Consider the following 22629-nt stretch of genomic DNA (forward strand, 5'->3'; position numbering starts at 1 on the left):
AGGGGGAGATAATACTTCCTGCTCTAGTCTAGGGATGACGTGATCTCTCAAGGGACCATTCACAGAGGTTAAAATGTATTCCCTGCATATGGCTCGTGCCTGGTGCCCCCCTGTGAAAGTGAAAGCTACCCATGGCTACAGAGGAGAAGTGGCTGCTTTGGGATGCATGAGCATTGCTAGAGTTCGTCATTGTGTATTTCCCAGGGATCTGATGCATGCCACATGAGAAACAGGGCTGTTTCTACTTGTCCAGGGTCCTATACCATAGAACTAAACACAAGGAAAGAAGGACCCAATAGTAAGAAGCTGGAGGTAAAATCCTATTCATACGGTCACATGTGATCACCTAGAACAGAGATGTACCCACCCAGGTCATTCATACTAGAATTAAAAATTCTCAAACAACACATGGAGGTCCACCAGGTTTTTACCATAGTTGACCAGTAATAAAAAGTCAGCTAGCTTTTTATGGAAATAGACCCACAGACATAGAAAACTTACGGTTACCAAAGGGGAAGGGGAGGAGAGGGATAAACTAGAACATATCCACACTCAGTTCAGTTCAGTCGCTCAGTCATGTCTGACTCTGCGACCCCATGGACTGCAGCATGCCAGGCCTCCCTGTCCATCACCAACTTTCAGAGCTTGCTCAAATTCATGTCCATCGAGTCAGTGATATCATCCAACCATCTCATCCTCTGTCATCCCCTTCTCCCCTTGTCTTCAATCTTTCCCAACATCAGGGTCTTTTCCCAAGAAGTCAGTTCTTCACATCAGGTGGCCAAAGTATTCGAGTTTCAGCTTCAACATCAGTCCTCCCAATGAATATTCAGGACTGATCTCCTTTAGAATGGATTGATTTGATCTCCTTGCAGTCCAAGGGACTCTCAAGAATCTTCTCCAATACCACAGTTCAAAAGCATCAGTTCTTCCACACTCAGTTTTCTTTATAGTCCAACTCTCACATCCATACATGACTCCTGGAAAAACCATAGCTTTGACTAGATGGACCTTTCTCAGCAAAGTTATATCTCTGCTTTTGCTGTCTAGGTTGGTCATAGCTTTTCTTCCAAGGAGCAAGCATGTTTTAATTTCAAGGCCAAAGTCACCATCTGCAGTCATTTTGGAGCCCAAGAAAATAAAGTCTGTCACTGTTTCCATTGTTTCCCCATCTATTTGCCATGAAGTAATGGAACCGGATGCCATGATCTTTCTGAATGTTGAGTTTTCTGAATGTTGAGTTTTAAGCCAGCTTTTTCACTCTCCTCTTTCACTTTCATCAAGAGCTCTTCAGTTCCTCTTCACTTTCTGCCATAAGGGTGGTGTCATCTGCATATCTGAGGGTATTGATATTTCTCCTGGCAATCTTGATTCCAGCTTGTGCTTCATTCAGCCCTGCATTTCGCATAATGTACTCTGCATGTAAGTTGAATAAGCACGGTGACAAGATATAGCCTTGACGTACTCTTTTTCCTATTTGGAGCCAGTCTGCTGTTCCATGTCCGGTTCTAACTGCTGCCTCCTGACCTGCACACAGCTTTCTCAGGAGGCAGGTCCGGGGGTCTGGTGCTCCCATCTCTTGAAGAATTTTCCACAGTTTATTGTGATCCACACAGTCAAAGGTTTGACATAATCAATAAGGCAGAAGCATATGTATTTCTGGAATTCTCTTGTTTTTTCTATCCAACAGATATTGGCAATCTGATCTCTGGTTCCTCTGGTTTTTCTATATCTAGCTTGAACATCTGGCAGTTCATAGTTCATGTACTGTTGAAGCCTGGCTTGGGGAATTTTGAGCATTGCTTTGCTAGCGTATGAGACAAGTGCAACTGTGCAGTAGTTTGAACATTCTTTGGCATTGCCTTTCTTTGGGATTGGAATGAAAACTGACCTTTTCCAGTCCTTTGGCCACTGCTGAATGAAAAGAATCTGAATATATATATATATGTATGTATGTGTGTGTGTGTGTGTGTGTGTGTGTGTATGCACACACACACACACACACATATATATATATATTTGTATAATTGAATCACTTTGCTGTATTATTTGGCTTCCCTGGTGGGTCAGTTGGTAAAGAATCTGCCTGCAATGTGGGAGACCTGGGTTCATTCCCTGGGTTGGGAAGATCCTCTGGAGTAGGAAATGGCAACCCACTCTAGTATTCTTGCCTGGAGACTCCCATGGACAGAGGAGCCTGGTGGGCTACAGTCCATGGGGTTGCAAAGATTTGGACATGACTGAGCGACTTGGCATAGTTCACCTAAAATTAACACATTATATATCAACTATACTTCAATTAAAAAATAAAACAAAAAAGCCAGCTAGCTTCCACTACTTGAAGTAGGGTGCTGATTGTTCAGATTCTACAAAATAACTAGCAATCAGTGTGGAAGGAGCTTGTGCACTCTGCAAGAAGGGCCCTATTCTAGTCATTGTATGAAGTAGTTTTCAGAGCAATTAGAGTAATTGGATATTGTGGGTCCTCTTCTATCAATTATATCACTTTCTGCTATATATCCAGTGGTCACCTACCTTTTTGGTTGTGGAAGACAGAAAAATTTGTGGAAGACAATTTTTCCATGGACTTGGGGTAGAAGAATGGTTTTGGAACAATTCAAGCGCATTACATTTATTGTGCGCTCTATTTCTATTATTTTTACATCAGCTTCACCTCAGATCATCAGTCATTAGATCCCCGAGGTTGAGGACCCCTGTAAATATCCTTTTCAATAAGCTGCTATCTAAAAAGCAAAGAATAAATTATAATTTAAAAAAAGGATGTGCATGAGGCACTAGAAAAGAAAGATTCAAGTTTAGCATCTGCCAGATCCAGAGAAACTGAAGACATGTTAAGAAGTAAGAACAGCCTCTCCCTGACCTGTCCTGCTTCAGGTGGCTTCCACCCAGGTGGAGTCTGATGCAGCTGCTATTGCACAGGGAGGAAGTGAGTGAGGAGGGAACAGAAGGTGACCACAGGCCTTCACACATGGAGAGAACACTCCCTTTTTGAACAGAGATGAAGGTGTTCAACTAATTCCTTACCTAGAAACATTCTTACTACAAATCAAGACTGTTATTTGTGACTTATAAAATGAGTAGCACTCCACACTAATTAAGAAGTCCTGGGATCTGCCCATGTTTACATTGGAGGGCAGGACAAAATTACCTGTTCTGAATAAAAATGCAAAGGGCTAGTGGGTGACAGAATTGGATTGTGTTTTGACTACATTAGGGATATTGCTAGGTAGCCCCAGAGTATGAAGTACATGCAAGAATGACAAGCATACAATTATGATAGGATCTCAGCTTTACAGTCCTCTGGAGAAAGGAATGGCAACCCACTCCAGAGGAGCCTGAGCAGCTACAGTCCATGAGGTTGCAAAAAATTGGATGTGACTGAGCGACTCACACACAGATTAAGAGAGGGAAAGTGGATAGTGATGAGGTAAGCTGGAGTCGGTTCAGGAGTTAAGGAAAGACCTTCCAGGCCATGCTAAGGAGTTCAGACTTTAACAAGAAACGGAGCAGCACTGAAGAGTGTGTGCAGGAGAGTAGTTTGTATTGGGCCTTCACTCTGCTCTAGGTTCTGTACGAGGTGGTTTACGTGAATCATCACATTTAATCTCGCGAAAAACCCTAGGAAGTAGGTAGAATAATTGTCTCCGTCTTTAAAATGAGGAAACTGAGGTAGAGAGAGGTTAAGTAACTTACCGGAAGTCACACAATTAACTAGTCAAGAGCAGAGCTCAGATTAAATGCAGACACATCTGGGTTGGTGTGTTGCGTCCCTGACTACTGTACCCTGCCCTCTGTCAGACTGACCATTCCAGAGAGGTAATGAGTTTGTACAAAGAGCCACCTCTCAGAGTCTAGAACTCAAACTCCACTGGTCTCCCTTTGGTAATGAATACATTATCATTATTTTTCCCTGAACTACCTCTACAAACAAGAAGGAGAGTAATTCTTCAGAAATATTTCCTGTGAGCACTCTTTGATGTCTGTACAAGACTGCACAAAATGAGAAAGTTTGCCTTGGGGCACAGACTTCAGAGTATAGCATGGAAATTTCCTTTTCTTAAATAGAAGAGGGAGATGGTAGCTAAAAGAGTGGAGCCAAGAGTTACTCTGTCTGGGTTCACACTCTGGTCCTGCTACTTCCTAGCTGTGTGGGTTTGAGCAAGTTTCTCAACCTTCCTGTGCCTAATTTCCCATGTAATAGCACCTTACTCATAGATTACGTTTTACACAAACACACACACTCTCTCTATATATATAGATATAGGTATAGATATAGATATAGATATTGCTTTCAACAATTCTGGGGACAAGAAAAGCAACATTACCTATTGTTATTATTGCTGTTTTTACTTTGGCTTACCATGCTTATAACTTCACTATCCAAGGATACTAAAGAGACTAAATGTCAGTCAATATTTATAAAGCACATTCTTAGCATTTGTTAGATGCTAGATAAATGTTAGATGCTAAATGAATCGGAACACATAGTTTCCGAAGATGTTAAGTATGATATAAATGAAACAGGTAATTCCTGCCTTCAAACCTCTTACTGATGTTAGATGGATGGACTACTTATACTGCCTTGTTTTAAAGCTGCTTTGCGTGTATCTTCTCCTTTGCTTAATTATAAATGTTTTCATGGTATGAGTCAGTTTATTTTTCTTTTACCCTCTCACCTTCATTCCCTTCTGTTTAGCATACTGTATACAGTTAAGTCTTTTAAAATCTGGTTGGATGAACATGGAGCAAGCCAGAAACAAATTTACAGGATGACACACTGTTGCAACACTAGGCGTGGTATGACTTCATGCTTAGTCACCCTCCCCAGGTCACTAATAACCTTCTACCTGGCTCACTGAGTTCTCTATCTCTGCTTGTGTCCTCATTCTTGGTGACTTCAGCAACCACATAGAAAATCCATGTGTTTTTTATTCTTTCTTTATTATTATTGAGGTGAAATTTACATACAATAAAATCAATTAAAGTAAAAAATTCAGTGACATGTAGTACATTCACCACGTTGTACAACTAATCTCTCCCTAGTTCCAGAACATTTTCATCACCCCAAAGGAAATCCTGTACAGATTCACCAATTGTTTCCCATTCTTCTCTCCCCAATCTCCTAGTTCAACCCTCTCACTTAAACGATCTTTTCCTCCAACCCACCTATGTCCATAGTTACCTCTCAAACTGTCTTTTAACATCAACTTCTAAAATTTTTATTTTGAGCATCTTTCTCTCTGGTCTCTCCTACAAATATACTGATTCTGTTTTTTATAGTGCCCACACTCATGTTCTTCTCAGTACCAAGCTTCCAATTCACTGAACCTACCAATTCTTTACATATCCCTCTTAGGTCTTTACATCTCTCTTTACCCACCATAGATTCTGTTGTTGTTGTTGCGTAGTCTCTAAGTCATGTACAACTCTTTTGCAATCCCATGGACTATAGCCTTCCAGGCTTCTCTGTCCATGGGATTTCCCAGCCAAGAATACTAGAATGGGTTGCCATTTCATTTTCTAGGGAATCTTCCTGACTCATTGACCAAACCCATGTCTCCTGCTTGCCAGGCAGATTCTTTACCACTGAGCCACCTGGGAAGCCCACAGATTCTATAGTCTACCATTTAAATGTCTTGCTTGTAAATGTCCTTAACTTTCTTTCCCCTCTATCTGCCCTGAACCTGCAAGGCTGATATGGCTGGATAAACCACACAACTGATCACAAATCTCAGAGCTTAGGCCTCAGCACTGCTCCACAAACCCATTGCATTGTCCTGATGAGTTTGTTCTCCATTCCCAAGAGTGGTTTACTCTACCTCCTACTCCAACCTCCAATACCACCCATCCTCTCTCGTCCACTCACTTTTAGGTGAGTGAGTAGCTGAGAAAATAGAAGCAGTCTGTCAAATTCTTCATCCATCCACCAGGGCTCTTTAACAGTATTTAGAATGATATTCTGGGGCTTCCTTCTTGTACAGTAGGAGAAAGTTCCCTTCTTCTATCAAAGACCAGATCCTCCACTGGGTGATCTGAATTTCAGCCTCTCTGGCTTTCTCAAAGACCTGAATCTGCAGTAATTCCCCTTCTCCTTTGTACCATCAACTTTTCTCCCTACTAGATGACTGCCACTAGCATATAAACATATTTAGGATGGTAATCATTAAAAAAAAACTTCCCCTCACTTTCTACCCCACAACCATCCTCCACACTCTGAACATGTTGTGAAAAGTTGTCTATAGCCACTGCCTCAACTTCCTTCCTCCCCATTCTCCCTCCCCCAGGCCCTGATTCACTCTAATAAGAATTCTATCCCAAATATTCAGCTGAAACTGTTCCCAGAAAGGTCATCAAAGTCTTGCCAGTCCTCACCCTAGTCTCCTTCTCAGCCAGCATACCATGGGTCCATTAAACCTCCTTCATAAAACACTTCCATTTCTTGTTTTCTGTATTGAATTCCTAGGCCTGCTGTAACAAATTACCACAAATTGGGTGGCTTAAACAACAACCTGGAATGTGAAGTCAAGTGGGCCTTAGAAAGCATCACTATGAACAAAGCTAGTGGAAGTGATGGAATTCAAGTTGAGCTACTTCAAATCCTAAATGATGATGCTGTAAAAGTGCTGCACTCAATATGCCAGCAAATTTGGAAAACTCAGCAGTGGCCTCAGGACTGGAAAAGGTCAGTTTTCATTCCAATCCCAAAAGCAATGCCAAAAAATGCTCAAACTACTGCACAATTGCACTCATCTCACACGCTAGTAAAGTAATCTCAAAATTCTCCAAGCCAGGCTTCAGCAATATGGAACTGTGAACTTCCAGATGTTCAAGCTGGTTTTAGAAAAGGCAGAGGAACCAGAGATCAAATTGCCAACATCCGCTGGATCATGGAAAAAGCAAGAGAGTTCCAGAAAAAACATCTATTTCTGCTTATTGACTATGCCAAAGCCTTTGACTGTGTGGATCACAATAAACTGTGGAAAATTCTGAAAGAGATGGGAATACCAGACCACCTGACCTACCTCTTGAGAAATCTGTATGCAGGTCAGGAAGCAACAGTTAGAACTGGACATGGAACAACAGACTGGTTCCAAATAGGAAAAGGAGTCCGTCAAGGCTGTATATTGTCACCCTGCTTATTTAACTTCTATGCAGAGTACATCATGAGAAACACTGGACTAGAAGAAACAGAAGCTGGAATCAAGATTGCCGGGAGAAACATCAATAACCTCAGATATGCAGATGATACCACCCTTATGGCAGAAAGTGAAGAAGAACTAGAGTCTCTTGCTGAAAGTGAAAAAGGAGAGTGAAAAAGTTGGCTTAAAGCTCAACATTCAGAAAACGAAGATCATGGCATCTGGTCCCATCACTTCATGGGAAATAGATGGGGAACTGTGAAAACAGTGGCTGACTTTATTTTGGGGGGCTCCAAAATCACTGCAGATGGTGATTGCAGCCTTGAAATTAAAAGAAGCCATGAAATTGGAAGGAAAGTTATGACCAACCTAGACAGCTTATTAAAAAGCAGAGATATTACTTTGTCAACAAAGGTCTGTCTAGTCAAGGCTATGGTTTTTCCTGTGGTCATGTATGGATGTTAGAGTTGGACTACAAAGAAAGCTGAGTCCTGAAGAATTGATGCTTTTGAACTGTGGTGTTGGAGAAAACTCTTGAGAGTCCCTTGGACTGCAAGGAGATCCAACCAGCCCATCCTAAAGGAAATCAGTCCTGGGTGTTCATTGGAAGGACTGATGTTGAAGCTGAAACTCCAATACTTTGGCCACCTTATGTGAAGAGCTGACTCATTGGAAAAGACCTTGATGTTGGGAAAGATTGAGGGCAGGAGGAGAAGGGGATGACAGAGGACGAGATGGTTGGATGGCATCACCGACTCAGTGGACATGGGTTTGGGTGGACTCCGGGAGTTGGTGATGGACAGGGAGGCCTGGCGTGCTGCGGTTCATGGGAACGCAAAGAGTTGGACTCGACTGACTGACTGAACTGAACTCAAACAACAAAAATTTATTTCTAAGTTTAGGAGGCTAAGAGTCTAAAATCAAGGTACTAAGAGGGCTATGCTCCCTCTGAAGGCTCTAGGGAAGGCTCACAGGCTGCTTCTTTCTAGCTTCTGGCAGTTCCCAGAAATCCTTGGTGTCCCCTGGTTTATAGATGATTCATCCATCATCACAGGGCATCCATACAGAATATCAGTCTTTAGACCCAGGGTACACCATAACCCAGTAATGATGTTATCTGAATTTAAGGAATTATATGTGCAAAAACCTTATTTCCAAATACAATCACATTCTGAGATTCCAGGTAGACATGAATCCAGTGGGTAGGGGCCAGGAAGCAGGAAATACATTATTCAACACAGTACAGTTTCTGTGATGGCTCATTGCTGGCTTTCTTCCTGCTTCCTGGCTGGCTCCTTCTCTCTCTTCTTTGGTAGCTCCTTTGTTTTCCCTGCCTTCCCTCTAAATGTTGCAACCACCCAAGGTTTGGCTCAGGGTCCTCAGGCCTTCTCTAAACCCACTATCTCCTGAGGGAAAACCATCTAATAGTATCATGATTTTGAAATTTCACTGATGACTCCCAAAATTTATGCTCCAGTCCTCACCTACACCCAAATCCTAGCCACACACTGATAATGGTAACTAACACTCATTGAATACTTACCATGTGCCAGGCCACGTAGAGAGTGCTTTGTATGTATTAACTCATTTAATTCTTACAACAAGCTTACAGGCTGAGCACTGTTTTTCTCCCTAATTCACAGATAAACAAACTGAAGCACAAAGAAGTTAAGTAAATTGTTCAAGCCCTCATAGTGAAGTGGAGCCAGGATTTGAAACTGGGTAAACTGAGTCCAACTTAATTACTGAGCGACTGTACTTTCACTTTTCACTGTCATGCATTGGAGAAGGAAAAGGCAACCCACTCCAGTGTTCTTGCCTGGAGAATCCTAGGGACAGTGGAGCCTGGTGGGCTGTCTGTGGGGTCACACAGAGTCAGACACAACTGAAGCAACTTAGCAGCAGCAGCAGCAGCAAACTGGATCCAAAATCTACTCTCTTGACCACTCTATACTCTGGTTTTTCACTGGGCTCCTGGATCACATATTCAACTACATATTTCATATCTGCAACTAGATGTCGATAAACGTCTGGACGTGAACTAAACAGAATACCCCTTAAACCTAAACTACCACCTTGACCTTTCCTTCCCTGTTTCCACACCTTAGTATTGTATATGGTACCACCAACACCCAGTTGCTCAAACTAAAATGTGTAGAAATCAAATTTGATTCTGCTCTTTTTTTTCACCCATCATTGCCTCTATTCCCACCCTCAACAAATCCATCAGTGAGCCAATTAATAAATCAATAAATCCCCAATCTGACCATTTCTCTCCATTTTCACTACCATCCTAGTTCACACTGAGTTATCATCATCTCTCAAGTTACCGCAATTACCTTCCACCTGGTCTTTCTGCTTTCTCTTTTGTAGTTTATCTGTAACCCAGCAGCTAAATGAGTTTTTTGAAACATAAATCAGAATGACACACCCAGTTTCAAAGCCTTCAAAGTCCCTACTTACATTTAGAATAAAATGCATACTCTTGTTCTTAGCCTACAAGTCCCTGCTTGATCTGGCTCTGTTCACCTCTCTGCCTTCACTCCTACCACTCTCTTTTTTGCTCCCATAGCTCTGGAGATGACCTCACTGCTTTTCCCAGAATACCCTAACCTTGTGCCTGTACCATCCTTTGTACCTGTTTGTCTTCAAGCTGGAAATGCTGTCATAAATGCTCCACCCTCACATCTTCTTATTATGCAGGTCTCAACTCAGATTCCTTTTCTGAACCCTTACTTAATGTTGATCCCCAACCACTTTCTATCACACTGCCCTATGTTTGTGTTTTAATAGCATTTGTCACTGTTTGAAAATACCTTATTTATGTATTCGTTTATTTGAGCAGAGACTTCTGTCTTAATTACAGTTATTTCCTCAATGCCTAGAGTATCCAATACATAACAATTGTTCTGTATATATTTTTAATAGATGAATGAATGAAAATGAGTGAACACACAAGTAAAGTCAATCATGGAAGGCTGTTCGGAGGTCAGTTTTAAGACACAGTCTGAAAGTAGAGATGATAAATTATTAGAGAGGAGAAAAGACACTTAACAAAGAATATATTCAACAAGATGATCCAGTCTTGAATAAGGGACAGAGGCCAGTAACTATACTAATTCAGGTGATGTGGAAACTTGGTCAATACCAGAGTAAAATTAGTTTATCAGAGCAGGGAGTCATCATTATTTGGTTAAAAATATTGAATGTCAACTTAAGAAGTTTAAATCCATTTATACCTTCAACAGATATTTATCAAGTTTTTACTGGGTGCTAAGTACAATCTAGGTGCTTTTCATACAATATGAGTAAGAGAGATATACTCTCTGCTCCCCTGGTATTTACAATCTAGTGGAAGGACATTAAATAATAACATTCCATAAACATCTGCAATTGCCAAGCAAACTACCAAAGTGTGTGTGTGTGTGTTAGTCACTCAGTCATGTCCGACTCTTTGCGATCCCATGGACTGTATCCCACCAGGCTCCTTTGTCCATGGGATTCTCCAGGCAAGAATACTGGAGTGGGTTGCCATTTCCTTCTCCAACCAAAGTGTATACTGGGTTAATATTCTCGTAACATGAATTAATGTGGTTTCTGCTTCCAGTATTTGCTGTCCCCCTCTGGCCCTTACTCATTCACTCAGCTTAGTATTCTGTATGTAATGACTCAGAAAAGTACAACACAGCAGAACCCAATAAATAACTAATAGGAATCTTGCCCCAGCTCTTGACTTTAAAATCCCAGACTTCAGGAGGTACAGAATGTAACTCTGGCATGAAGAGAACTTTTGGAAAGTACCCGATGAGTCAGAGCAAATCTTCCTGGCCCAGAGACTAGCACATTTCCAGGTTGGAGAAGAGGAGCGTCAGAAGGGAGGTAATTAGAGCTTAGGTGCTGCTGGATCTCTGAGAGCCTCTATCCTCTTTCACTGCCAGGCCACGCTCCAGTGAATGACAGGCATCCAAGGTAGGCCTGTGGTGCATGAAAGCAGAGAATGGAGCTCGCTTCTCACATGTAGCCCAGCAAGCCGACCAGCCTCGTAGTAAAAATGGATTTGTGATAGGTCTAGGCACTTGACCTTTGAAGCCCCACAGAGTCACCAGTGCTTCTCTCTGGTAAAGAAAGTGTAAAGTGATCCAAGGGCACAGAGGAGTAAAATTCCAAAAAAGCTTGGTATTGTTTTGCTGACAGGAAGTCTATCATTTTCCAGCAACAACCAATTCTCTAATTCTCTGATACCAACAAGGGTGTTCAACAATTCAACCAATTTTGATCCTATTACATGGAAGTAGTGCCAGCACACAAGTTAAGAGAGTCTGTGGCTCAGTCCCACAAAAATGCCACTACTTTGCATGTCAGTCATAAGCAGGATCCCCAAGCTGCTCGCATCTGCCTAGCTGACTACACATTTGGGAGTTCCCACAATTCCCCCTCCCTTAGGTTCAATAATTCACTAGAACAACTCATGGAACTCAGGAAAGTGCTATATCTAGCATTACAGTTTTATTATGAAGCTACAACTCTGAAATAGGCAAATTAAAGAGATACACAAGGCAAGTGGGTAGGGAGCGTAGATAGTTTCCATATCCTCCGTGGGTACACCATCCTCCTAACAGATTGATATATTTGTTCACCAATGTGGAAGAGCCCGAAACTTCACTGTTCTGAAGATTTTATTACAGCTTTATTACATAGCCATGATTGGTAAAATCACTGGCCATTGGTGACTGAACTCAATCTACAGCCCCTTTCCCCTCCCTAAGGTGGAGGTGTGGCTGGAAGTTCCAACCTTCTAATCATGTTGTTGGGCTTCCCTCACAGCTCAGTCAGTAAAGAGTCTGACTGCAATGTGGGAGACAAGCAATTCTGGTTGTTACCTCTAGTGACCAGCCCCCACCCTGAAGCTATCTGAGAACTGAAGAATCACCTCATTAGCATAAATTCAGGTTTAAATGAAAGGGGTTTGTTATGAATAACAAAAGACATTATTAGACTCCCCTGGTGGTCCAGTGATTGGGAGTCTGCCTGCGAATGCTGGGGACACAGTTCAAACCTGGGAGGATCCCATATGCTGTGAGACAAGAAGCTGGTGCTCCACAATTACTGAAGCCCATGCTTTACAGTTCATTCTCCACAAGAGAAGCCACCACAATAAGTTCTCACACTGCAATAAAGAATAGCGCCCCCTCCTTCCCCCAGACGCAATTAGAGAAAGCCTGAGAGCAGCAACCAAGACCAAGGGCAGCCAGAAGTATAAATAAATAATGTTTGGGGTTTTTTTTTAAAGACATTCCTATCGTAAGTTCCCAGGGTTTTAGGAATTCTGTGCTAGGAACCAGGAACAAAAACCAAATATATATATTTTGTATTATAAAACATATAGAGTTGTCCAAAGCTCAGCAGTATGGATTGCCCCCGGCCTAAGAGATAAATGGAAGCAGGAGGCAGACCTGTACCTGGAGGGTCCTACAGATGAGTCAGAAGGTGATAGAAGAGGCCAGTGTAGGCTGTCACTAGGAAACTGAGGGGACAAGGGACTTCACAGCAGACATCAGCTTGAATGAATGGCAATCAAGAACCATACTCCCTCTCCCCTAATGTCATGGCACTAAGTATCCTGGGACCCCAGGAAGAAAATGAGAGTGAGTACCAATTCTAATATTGTTTTTAATTTCTGTTTGAATGGAGGTACAAATTATTAATTAAGATGAGTTATATGTTTTAAAAGTAACAGTTTTTGCAGAACTGAGTTTGTAGCTTCAGATCCATCTTTGTCATTAAACAGGGCTATAGAAACTATAAGAGATACGTGAAAATTCACGTATTGGAAGAATAAGCTAACTTAGAGATAATTTAACTTAGAAGATAATTTAAGAGATTAAATAAATCCAGTTATAAAGTTAAACAACCTAGGTGAGGGATTATAGATGTGAATTTGGCTAGAATTAGTGGGCTGCTTCCTATGGGGTCGCACAGAGTCGGAGATGACTGAAGTGATTTAGCAGCAGCAGCAGCAGCAGCAGGGCAGTAAATATGGGACCCTTTCTGGCTACGAATTCCTGTAATAATGAACAAACAGGCCTTAGTGTGTTGAGAGAACACAAAATACTAAGCTTCAGCCAAATCACATGTCAATGTGTATCCTCATTGCCATCTGCCTGAAAGATAACCCCAAGTTGTTTGGTTTAATATCACTGTCTGCTTCATCTGTCCATTTTAACTCCCAGAAGATTTACAATTGAGATTACAGATAATGGAGTAAATGATGATAACTAATTCAAACTTACAATATTGATATATTTGTGGTGGTGGGTTAGTCACTAAGTCATGTCCTACTCTTGCGACCCCATGGACTGGTAGCCTGCCAGGCTCCCCTGTCCATGGGGTTCTCCAGGCAAGAATATTGGAGTGGGTTGCCATTTCCTTCTCCAGGGGATCTGTAAATAGAGGAATAATAGAGGTATGCTTGTTGCCGTCTCTGGGGTCGCACAGAGTTGGACACGACTGAAGCGACTTAGCAGCAGCAGCAGGTTGTTGTTTGGAGTGCTTGTTTTGGAGAATCAAACAGAATTGCCTTGCAATTTATACTATAAATTGAACAATCACTTGATTTGTGATTTTAAGTCCAATTAATAAGAATATTTTACTGAAGTTAAAGGTAGTATTGACATATTTAAGAGAATCTAATATTCACCATATTTATGTGTTTAATATATTACAGTTACTTAAATTATTTTTGTTAGACAATTGAATGACTTAAAGACAATTACATTAGATTTATAAGTGCAATTTTAAATTTAAGAAACTAAAATTAAGTTTGTAAATAGCCTCATGCATTAATGAAGTTCTCCTTAAAAGTGAAATGTGTTATCTACTTATAAAGAGAACAATGTAATTTTTTATTTTGGATTCAGAGGCTTGTGGATAAAAAATATTGTCTGCCATTCCAGTAAACTACAAATGCTGTCACTGTCAAGCCATCAGTCACTGTAGTTGCCTCTGATACGCCCTGAGGGGAATTCAGAACGGAGATAAACAGGATACCAGCCCAAGATAGTTAAGATGCATATCTAAGTAGCTAAGGAATGATTTCACTGAGCTCAGACTCTTGCATCTTCCCATACATCACTAACTTTTTGAATGTCTGGAGGTTTTTTAAGATTAGCAGCAATTTTTTGATGTTTGAAAACTATTTCATTTTTTCCAGTCAAAATTCCTATATACCTTGGCTCCTCCCTTATGTCTTCTGAATTATTCCTCAGAATTACCTGAGAGGCTGTCAACCTAGCCTGTAGTTCTCAGGTAGGTCTCCAAATAAAACGTAACTCTCAGCTTTTAGGTTGTGCATTTTTCTTAAGTCAACAGACTTAAGAATGAATAGATTCTTGATATTATAATATTTGGCAGAGTATTAAATTTTAAAACCAAACTAATCATTGCTAAACTTTTCCAGACATAAAAACTGCCACCAAAAACTCATATTGACAGTACCCACTATAGTACCTTGAAGGCAAAGAATATGATGCCATGAAAGGGACTAACTGAAGGGACTTAATTTTGATTAGGGGTTTAAGGAAGCTTTTCTAAGACAGAAAAAGGCATTACCAAGGGAAGTACAAGGGAGAGAAGAGAAGAGTTCCAGGCAGGATCCTGGAAAGAGCTCATAGGAACTGAAGGAGTCCAGTGTATACCTGGAACAAAAGGAATCAAAGGGAGAGTAGCACACGATAGGGTTGGATGGAGAGGAAGCTTGGGTCTGATCATACAACCCCCCTGAGGTCATATTGTGTCATCTATTATACAAATACAAATATGACACAAGTTCTTAAGTGTTACAGAAAACCACTGAGGATTTTAAAGAGAGATCGTAGGTCCTGAGTATGGGCACTGCATTGCTCCATGAGACACTGCTGACAAAGTGCCTAGTGTGGCATAACATTGCCTCCCTGCAGGTGACACAATCAAATTAAGGATTTTTAAAAATATATATTTATTTGGCTGTGGCAGGTCATGCAGGATCTCGTTCCCTGATCAGGGATTGAACCGGGGCCCCTTGCATTGGGAATGAGAAACCCTAGCCACTGGACCATCTGGGAAGTCCCCAAAGCAGATTTTTAAAAGAAGATTCTGGGTGCTGCATGGAGAAGAATTATAGCCAGAGTGGAAATGTTGCGGGAAGCACACTGATTGAAACGGCCCACCCTGGCCAGGCACCATAGTAACCATTTGCATGAGCTGTTTTATGACAGGAGATCCTGATAAGGAATACGGAACTAATAAGCCACCACCAACCAGAAGAGTTCCGGAAAGGTCTAAAGGAGACACTGCATGTCCATTTACTTCCCAGAATCCCTCTCACTAGCATCCATCTTGGCTGAGCGATGTGTGCGCCACCAGGAAAGACTCTGAATTAGAATGATTGGCCAAAGACCACCCAGAGACTAATCCCATCACCATAAAACCTGAGAGTGTGAGCCAAGCAGCAGAGCAGTTCTCCTGGGTTCCCTTACCCTACTGCTCTCCACCCGGGTGCCCTTTCCCAATAAAATCTCTTGCTTTGTCAGCACATGTGTCTCCTCACAATTCATTTCCGCGTGTTAGACAAGAGCCCAGTTTCGGGCCCTGGAAGGGGTCCCTCTTCCTGCAACAGAAGCAGGGAGATCATTCAAATCGCTAATCCAGTCTTCAATCCAGTGTCCTAGCATAATATTTGTGGACAGATCATGCTTGCTGTTTCCATGGTAAGCAGCAGAGGCTCAGGTAGATTCCTAAATCTGAGAGCAGCTTGATTTAAATGGTGCTCGAGCAAAATCAGTCTTCCAGCCAGCAGTGAGCTGGAGCTAACCTGCAGCACCATGCTCAGGCTCATAAAAGCTGATTGTGTGCACCTCTCCCTAATTCATCATTCAGTGACACCAAGTTAATGGTCTGAAATCTGCCTTGGTAGGAGTATTTAAACCATGAAAACTGGCAAGTGCTATAAAGAAAGCTTCTTTCTCCAGAGAGTTGGTTGTGATATATTTACCAGAGTACTGGCCCTTTTTGACATTTCAACTCTAGAATACTATTTAAAGAATTGCTGCAAATTATATGGTATGAAGTTACGGAACATTCACTAGGCTGCTATAGTTAAAATGAAAGAGACAGTTATGAGAGAGACGGAAGAAAAAACGCTGTAGGACCTGACAGTTTATAAATGGCAGCAATGGGAAGAGAGGAGCAGATTGTATTTTTTCTGCTAGAATAAGGAATCATCTCCGGAGCACATCTCTTTGGTGAAGATAACAGAGAGAACATCTCACAATTTGGTTCCCTGTCATATGTATTTTAAATGTTCCTGCTTCAGCTGTCAAGGATTTCAAGTATGTTTTTAAAATTCCACATTACTGTAGCTCTGAATTCTATCACTATTTATTAGTGGAATTAAATAAATGGAATTATCACTGAATCCCAAACTCTCAGTCACTGAGTGTAACTGTCTTGCCAAAACAAAAGCTCTGCAGAGATCTGAAGGACAGATCTTTAAAACTAAAACACATCTTCTGCTTTGTGAACGTTGCAGAATCAAGGTAGCCTGGGTGGAGACCAACCCTGGCTTTCAATAGACGTGTGGTAAGTTCCCAGAAGGGTTTCTAAAGGGCATCAGGAAAGAAAGTAGGAGATACTGAGGGACTGCTCCAAATATTTTTTTTACATGAAAATAAGTAGTCTGTAGGATTGAAAACTTACATCCCAAGAATAATACTGAATACCCTTTATTATAAGCTCATACAGTTAGCATTTAGAAGTATTAAATGTCTTTTAATACTTAATCAATATTAAAAAGGGAATTACATAAAAGCATACATATATAAAAAAATTAAAAAACAAACTGAAAATGGATTGAAGACTTAGATGTAAAACCTGAAGCCATAAAACTAAAAGAAAATATAGGCAATACATTCTTTGACAGCAGCCGTGGCTATATTTTTTTTAGATATGTCTCCTCAGAGACAAGGGTGAAAAAAAACAAAAATAAACATATGAGACTGCAGCAAATTAAAAAGATTTTACACTGTGAGGGAAGCTATCCACAAAAAGAAAAGTGAGGGACTTCCCTGAGCATCCACTGGCTAAGATTCACACTCTAAATGTAGGAGACCCTGGTTCAACTCCTGGTTAGGGAACTAGATCCCACATGTCACAACTAAAGTTGCATGCTGCAACTAAAAAATCCCACAGGCTGCAATGAAGACTGAAGGTCCTGCATGCCACAATTAAGACCCATTGCAGCCAAACAAATAAATAAAAATAAATATTAAAAAAATAAACAAGCAAAAAAAAAGAAAAACTGAAAAGGCAGCCTACTGTATGGGAGTAGATATTTGCAAATGATATATCTGATAAGGGATTAATGTATAAATAACTCATACAACATACTAAAAAACCCAAACAGCTCAATTAAAAAATGGGCAGAGGACCTGAATGGGCATTTTTTCCAAAGAAGACACACAGGTGACCACCAAATGCTCAACATCACTTATCATCAGAAAAATGCAAATCAAAACCATGATGAAATATCACCTCATATCTGTCAGAATGGCTATTATCAAAAAGACAACAAACAAGTGTTGGCTAGAATGAGGAGAAAAGGGAATCCTCGTACATTGTTGGTGGGATGCAAGTTGACTCAGCCAGTATAGAAAACACTTGGAGTTTCCTCAAAAAATTAAAAATGGAACCACCATACAATCCAGCAATTCCACTGTTGGGTATTTATCCAAAGAAAACAAAAATGCTAATTCTAAAATATATGCCTCCCTGTGTTCATTGCACCATTATTCACAACAGCCAAGATATGAAAGCAAACTAAGTATCCACCAATAGATGAATGGATATATATCACATCTCCTTTATCTATTTTATATATATATATATTTATATATATATATATACACATATTACTTAGCTATAAAAGTGAACAAAACTTTGCCATTCAGAAAAACATGGATGAATCTCATAGGGTATTATCCTAAGCAAAATAAGATAGAAAAATACAAATATAATATTTCACTTCTATGTGGAATCTACAAAACGAATGAACAAACATAACAAAACAGAAACAGAGTCATAGATACAGAGAACATACAGGTAGTAGCCAGAGGAGACGCGTGTAAAGGGGGCTTAGTGAAATAGGTGAGATTAAGAGACACAAATTTCCAGTTATAAAATAAATGAGTCATTGGGATGAAATGTACAGCATGGGGAATATAGTCAATAATCATGTATTATCTTTGTATGGTGACGGGTGATAACTAGACTTATCAGGGTTATCATTTTGTAAGGTACAGAAATGTTGAATTACTATGTTGTACGTCAGAAACTAACATAGAGCGGTAGATCAAGTATACTTTAAACATAAACTCACAGAAAAAGAGATCAAGTTTGAGGCAGGGAGAAAAAGGAAACTGGATGAAAGTGGTCAAAAGATACAAACTTTAGTTATAAGCTAAGTACTAGGGATATAATGCACAAGGTGATTAATTTGATGAGCACCGCTCATCACATTAAAGTTGCTAAGAGAAATTCTAAGAGTGTTCATCACAAGGAATTTTTCTTCATTTCTTTTGCATCTATGTGAGATGATGGATGCTCACTGAACTTGTTGTGGTCATCATTTCATGATTATTTAAGTCAAATCATCTTGCTGTACACCTTAAACTTACACAGTACTGTGGGTCAACTATATCTCAAAAGAACTGGAAAAAAAATGAATACAATAATGATTTCATTATTTTTCACTCTTTCAGCAAACCTTTGTTGAAGGCATTTTTGTGACAAGTAGTTCCCTAGATTCTGGAGATCAAATGAATAATTTGGGCAGAGTCATTGGGGTAGCGTGTGTGCTCAGTCGTGTCCAACTCTTTGCAACTTCACAAACTATAGCTTTCCAGGCTCCTCTGGCAAGAATCCTGAAGGTGGTTACCATTTCCTCTTCCAGGGAATCTACTCAACCCAGAGATACCCATGTCTATGGTGTCTCTTGCAATGAAGGTGGATTCTTTACCTCTGAGCCACGGGGGAAGACCAGTTGGGGCAGATAAAGTCAAAAACAGATTAGCGGACAAACTGGACAATGCAGGAATTCAGTAGTATTTTGAAGATGCTATGGAAATTCAAGGAGGGCACACAACTCAGTACTGGAGGAACAGAGGCACCTACTGGGGGAATGATATTAATCTGAAGCTTAGTGGATAGCGGGAAACCAGATGAAGTGTGTGCATGGAGTAAGGGAATTTCAGGCAGAAGGAAGAGCATGACAAAAGACACAGAGGTGAGAAGTGGCACAGTGATTCAGCTTTATTTGTTATTTAGCTGCACCAAGCAGGGACTCTCCATCAGGGATGGAACCTGTGTCCCCAGCACTGGGAGTGCACAGTCTTAACCACTGGACCACCAAGGTAGCCCCTAACTCAGCTTTAGATTCTTACCTGAAAGGTATTATAGATGGGAATAAAGCGAGGAAGTTGGAGACCTCCAAATGTTCAATGGTATAGTAAGGAGAGGGCAACTGGAGTGTTTTGCCCCAGGGGCAGGCAAAAAGGGAGTGTACTTTCTATGGGGTATTTGAAAGCAATAATGACTAAATTGGCAACAATTCTAAACAGTAATAAAACACTCTCCTCTTTCAAGGTGGGCACCCCAACTGAATGCATTCTGCATGTTTTTCCTGAAAATCTGGGGCCAGGAAGAGACATAGTTAGCTTCCTGATCTGTGCAGATACCAGATGCTGGTGGCAAAAATAGCTCAGTGAGATGATCTTTTGTTATACCTTCACTCCCATCCCATCCAGTAAACATTCTCAGAGCATTAAGCACTTTTCCTTGATAACTTTAGCAGTTTATAATCATGTCTACCAAATGAATGAGAGACGGACAGAGAAACAAAAATGCAGGAGAAAGGCTTCCAGAAGATATATACAGAGTTTGGGACTAGTTAAGTTGTTATTACCACTTCCCTGGTGGCTCAGATGGTAAAGCGTCTGCCTAAAATGTGGGAGACCCAGGTTCGATCCCTGGGTTGGGAAGATTCTCTGGAGAAGGAAATGGCAACTCACTCCAATACTCTTGCCTGGAAAATCCCATGGACGGTGGATCGTGGTAGGCTACAGTCGATGGGGTCGTAGAGTTGGACATGACTGAGTGACTTCATTTTCTTTCTTTAAGTTGTTATTAGCTTGTGAGAGATCAAGAGGAGATATATAGCAACTGGACATTGATTTTGGGCTGGAACTGAAGATTTGGGAGTCATTAGCTTAGAGAAGGTAGTCAAATCTTTGGGAGTGAAAGAGGTAACCTGGTAAAACTGAGAAAGATAGTGGGCCAAAGATGGAACACTGGGAAGCTGAATATTTCGTAGGCAAAAGATGGAATAACAGTTCAAGAAAGAGATGGTAAAGGGATACTCAGAGGCCTAAGAAGAATCTGGATGGAACAAAATTGTGGCAAAACTTTCCAGGACCAAGGGGAGAAAGAGAATTTGAGGTAATTCCAAAGAGTTAAATATTAGCAAGTGTCCTTGAGGAAAGAAGTCAAACTCATATCTGTGTTGGGGGATGAGATGGCTAGACTGTTAGAATTCAACAGCAAAACCCCAGAAGGACTTGGGAATTACAGACTCTCATAGCATGGCTTAAGTGGATCTGCGGTTTTGCTACCCAAGTCCCATACTGAGCTAGGGAGGTGACAAGATCTCAGAGTTTACCCTCAGCCCAGTATGTAAGAGAGTAAAGTGGACATGGCCCAGTGTGGTTTAAGAACCCAGTGAGAGTCCCCCTTGACTTAAAAACAGCATGTGCCCAGCGAAGAGACTCACTAGACCAGTAAAGACAGGGTCTTGGATAATGACCAAAGACCAGGTGGGATGAGGCACATTTCAAAGACACCATTATTCCAAGGGGTGAGGCCCGGATGTGCCTCACATGTGACTCAACGTTACTTAAGACTGGGCCCTCGACCCTTGCCTCCACTTAAATCTCAGAAAAACTCACATTATTTAAGCTTTTGTCACCAGGTAGAATAATAACAAAAGCTAAAAATTAAGTTCCAGGTATAGAAAAACAACGGAGAAGTCAATGGCACCCCACTCCAGTACTCTTGCCTGGAAAATCCCATGGACAGAGGAGCCTGGTAGGCTGCAGTCAATGGGGTCGTGAAGAGTTGGACATGACTGAACAACTTCACTTTCCCTTTTCACTTTCATGCATTGGAGAAGGCAATGGCAACCTACTCCAGTGTTCTTGCCTGGAGAATCTCAGGGACGGGGGAGCCTGGTGGGCTGCCGTCTATGGGGTCGCACAGAGTCGGACACGACTGAAGTGACTTAGCAGCAGCAGCAGCAGCAGCATAGAAAAACAAAGTCACATTTCTTACATACTTCGCTCTGTAAGATGGAGTCTGTATGTTTATTATATAGAAAAATAACAACATAAACTTCATAAATCTGAGACTCACTGAGGCTTTTCTCTATATATTTCATTTAAAGAAGGAAGAACTATACAAAAAAGATCTTCACGACCCAGATAATCATGAAGGTGTGATCACTCATCTAGAGCTAGACATCCTGGAATGTGAAGTCAAGTGGGCCTTAGAAAGCATCACTACGAACAAAGCTAGTGGAGGTGATGGAATTCCAGTGGAGCTGTTTCAAATCCTGAAAGATGATGCTGTGAAAGTGCTGCACTCAATATGCCAGCAAATTTGGAAAACTCAGCAGTGGTCTCAGGACTGGAAAAGGTCAGTTTTCATTCCAATCCCAAAGAAAGGCAATGCAAAAGAATGCTCAAACTACCGCACAATTGCAGTCATCTTACATGCTAGTAAAGTAATGCTCAAAATTCTCCAAGCCAGGCTTCAGCAATATGTGAACTGTGAACTTCCAGATGTTCAAGCTGGTTTTAGAAAAGGCAGAGGAACCAGAGATCAAATTGCCAACATCCGCTGGATCATGGAAAAGCAAGAGAGTTCCAGAAAAACATCTATTTCTGCTTTATTGACTGTGCCAAAGCCTTTGACTGTGTGGATCACAATAAACTGTGGAAAATTCTGAAAGAGATGGGAATACCAGACCACCTGACCTACCTCTTGAGAAATCTGTATGCAGGTCAGGAAGCAACAGTTAGAACTGGACATGGAACAACAGACTGGTTTCAAATAGGAAAAGGAGTGCGTCAAGGCTGTATATTGTCACCCTGCTTATTTAACTTATATGCAGAGTACATCATGAGAAACGCTGGGCTGGAAGAAGCACAAGCTGGAATCAAGATTGCCAGGAAAAATATCAATAACCTCAGATATGCAGATGACACCACCCTTATGGCAGAAAGTGAAGAGGAACTAAAAGCCTCTTGATGAAAGTGAAAGAGGAGAGTGACAAAGTTGGCTTAAAGTTCAACATTCAGAAAACGAAGATCATGGCATCTGGTCC

General features: G+C 41.1%; 1 protein-coding gene and 1 non-coding gene across 4 annotated transcripts in view; one reads left to right on the top strand and one right to left on the bottom strand.

Annotated features, from left to right (window-relative positions):
* Positions 1 to 22629, bottom strand: part of RNF145 (ring finger protein 145) — a 118488-nt gene that overhangs the window by 73684 nt on the left and 22175 nt on the right. The gene's annotated exons all lie outside the window — the stretch shown is intronic.
* On the top strand, positions 20159 to 20230 carry TRNAF-AAA (transfer RNA phenylalanine (anticodon AAA)). Its single transcript has one exon. It is a non-coding gene; the product is annotated as a tRNA-Phe (tRNA).

The sequence above is a fragment of the Ovis aries genome, chromosome 5 (genome assembly GCF_016772045.2).
Source record: "Ovis aries strain OAR_USU_Benz2616 breed Rambouillet chromosome 5, ARS-UI_Ramb_v3.0, whole genome shotgun sequence".
Lineage (NCBI taxonomy): Eukaryota > Metazoa > Chordata > Mammalia > Artiodactyla > Bovidae > Ovis > Ovis aries.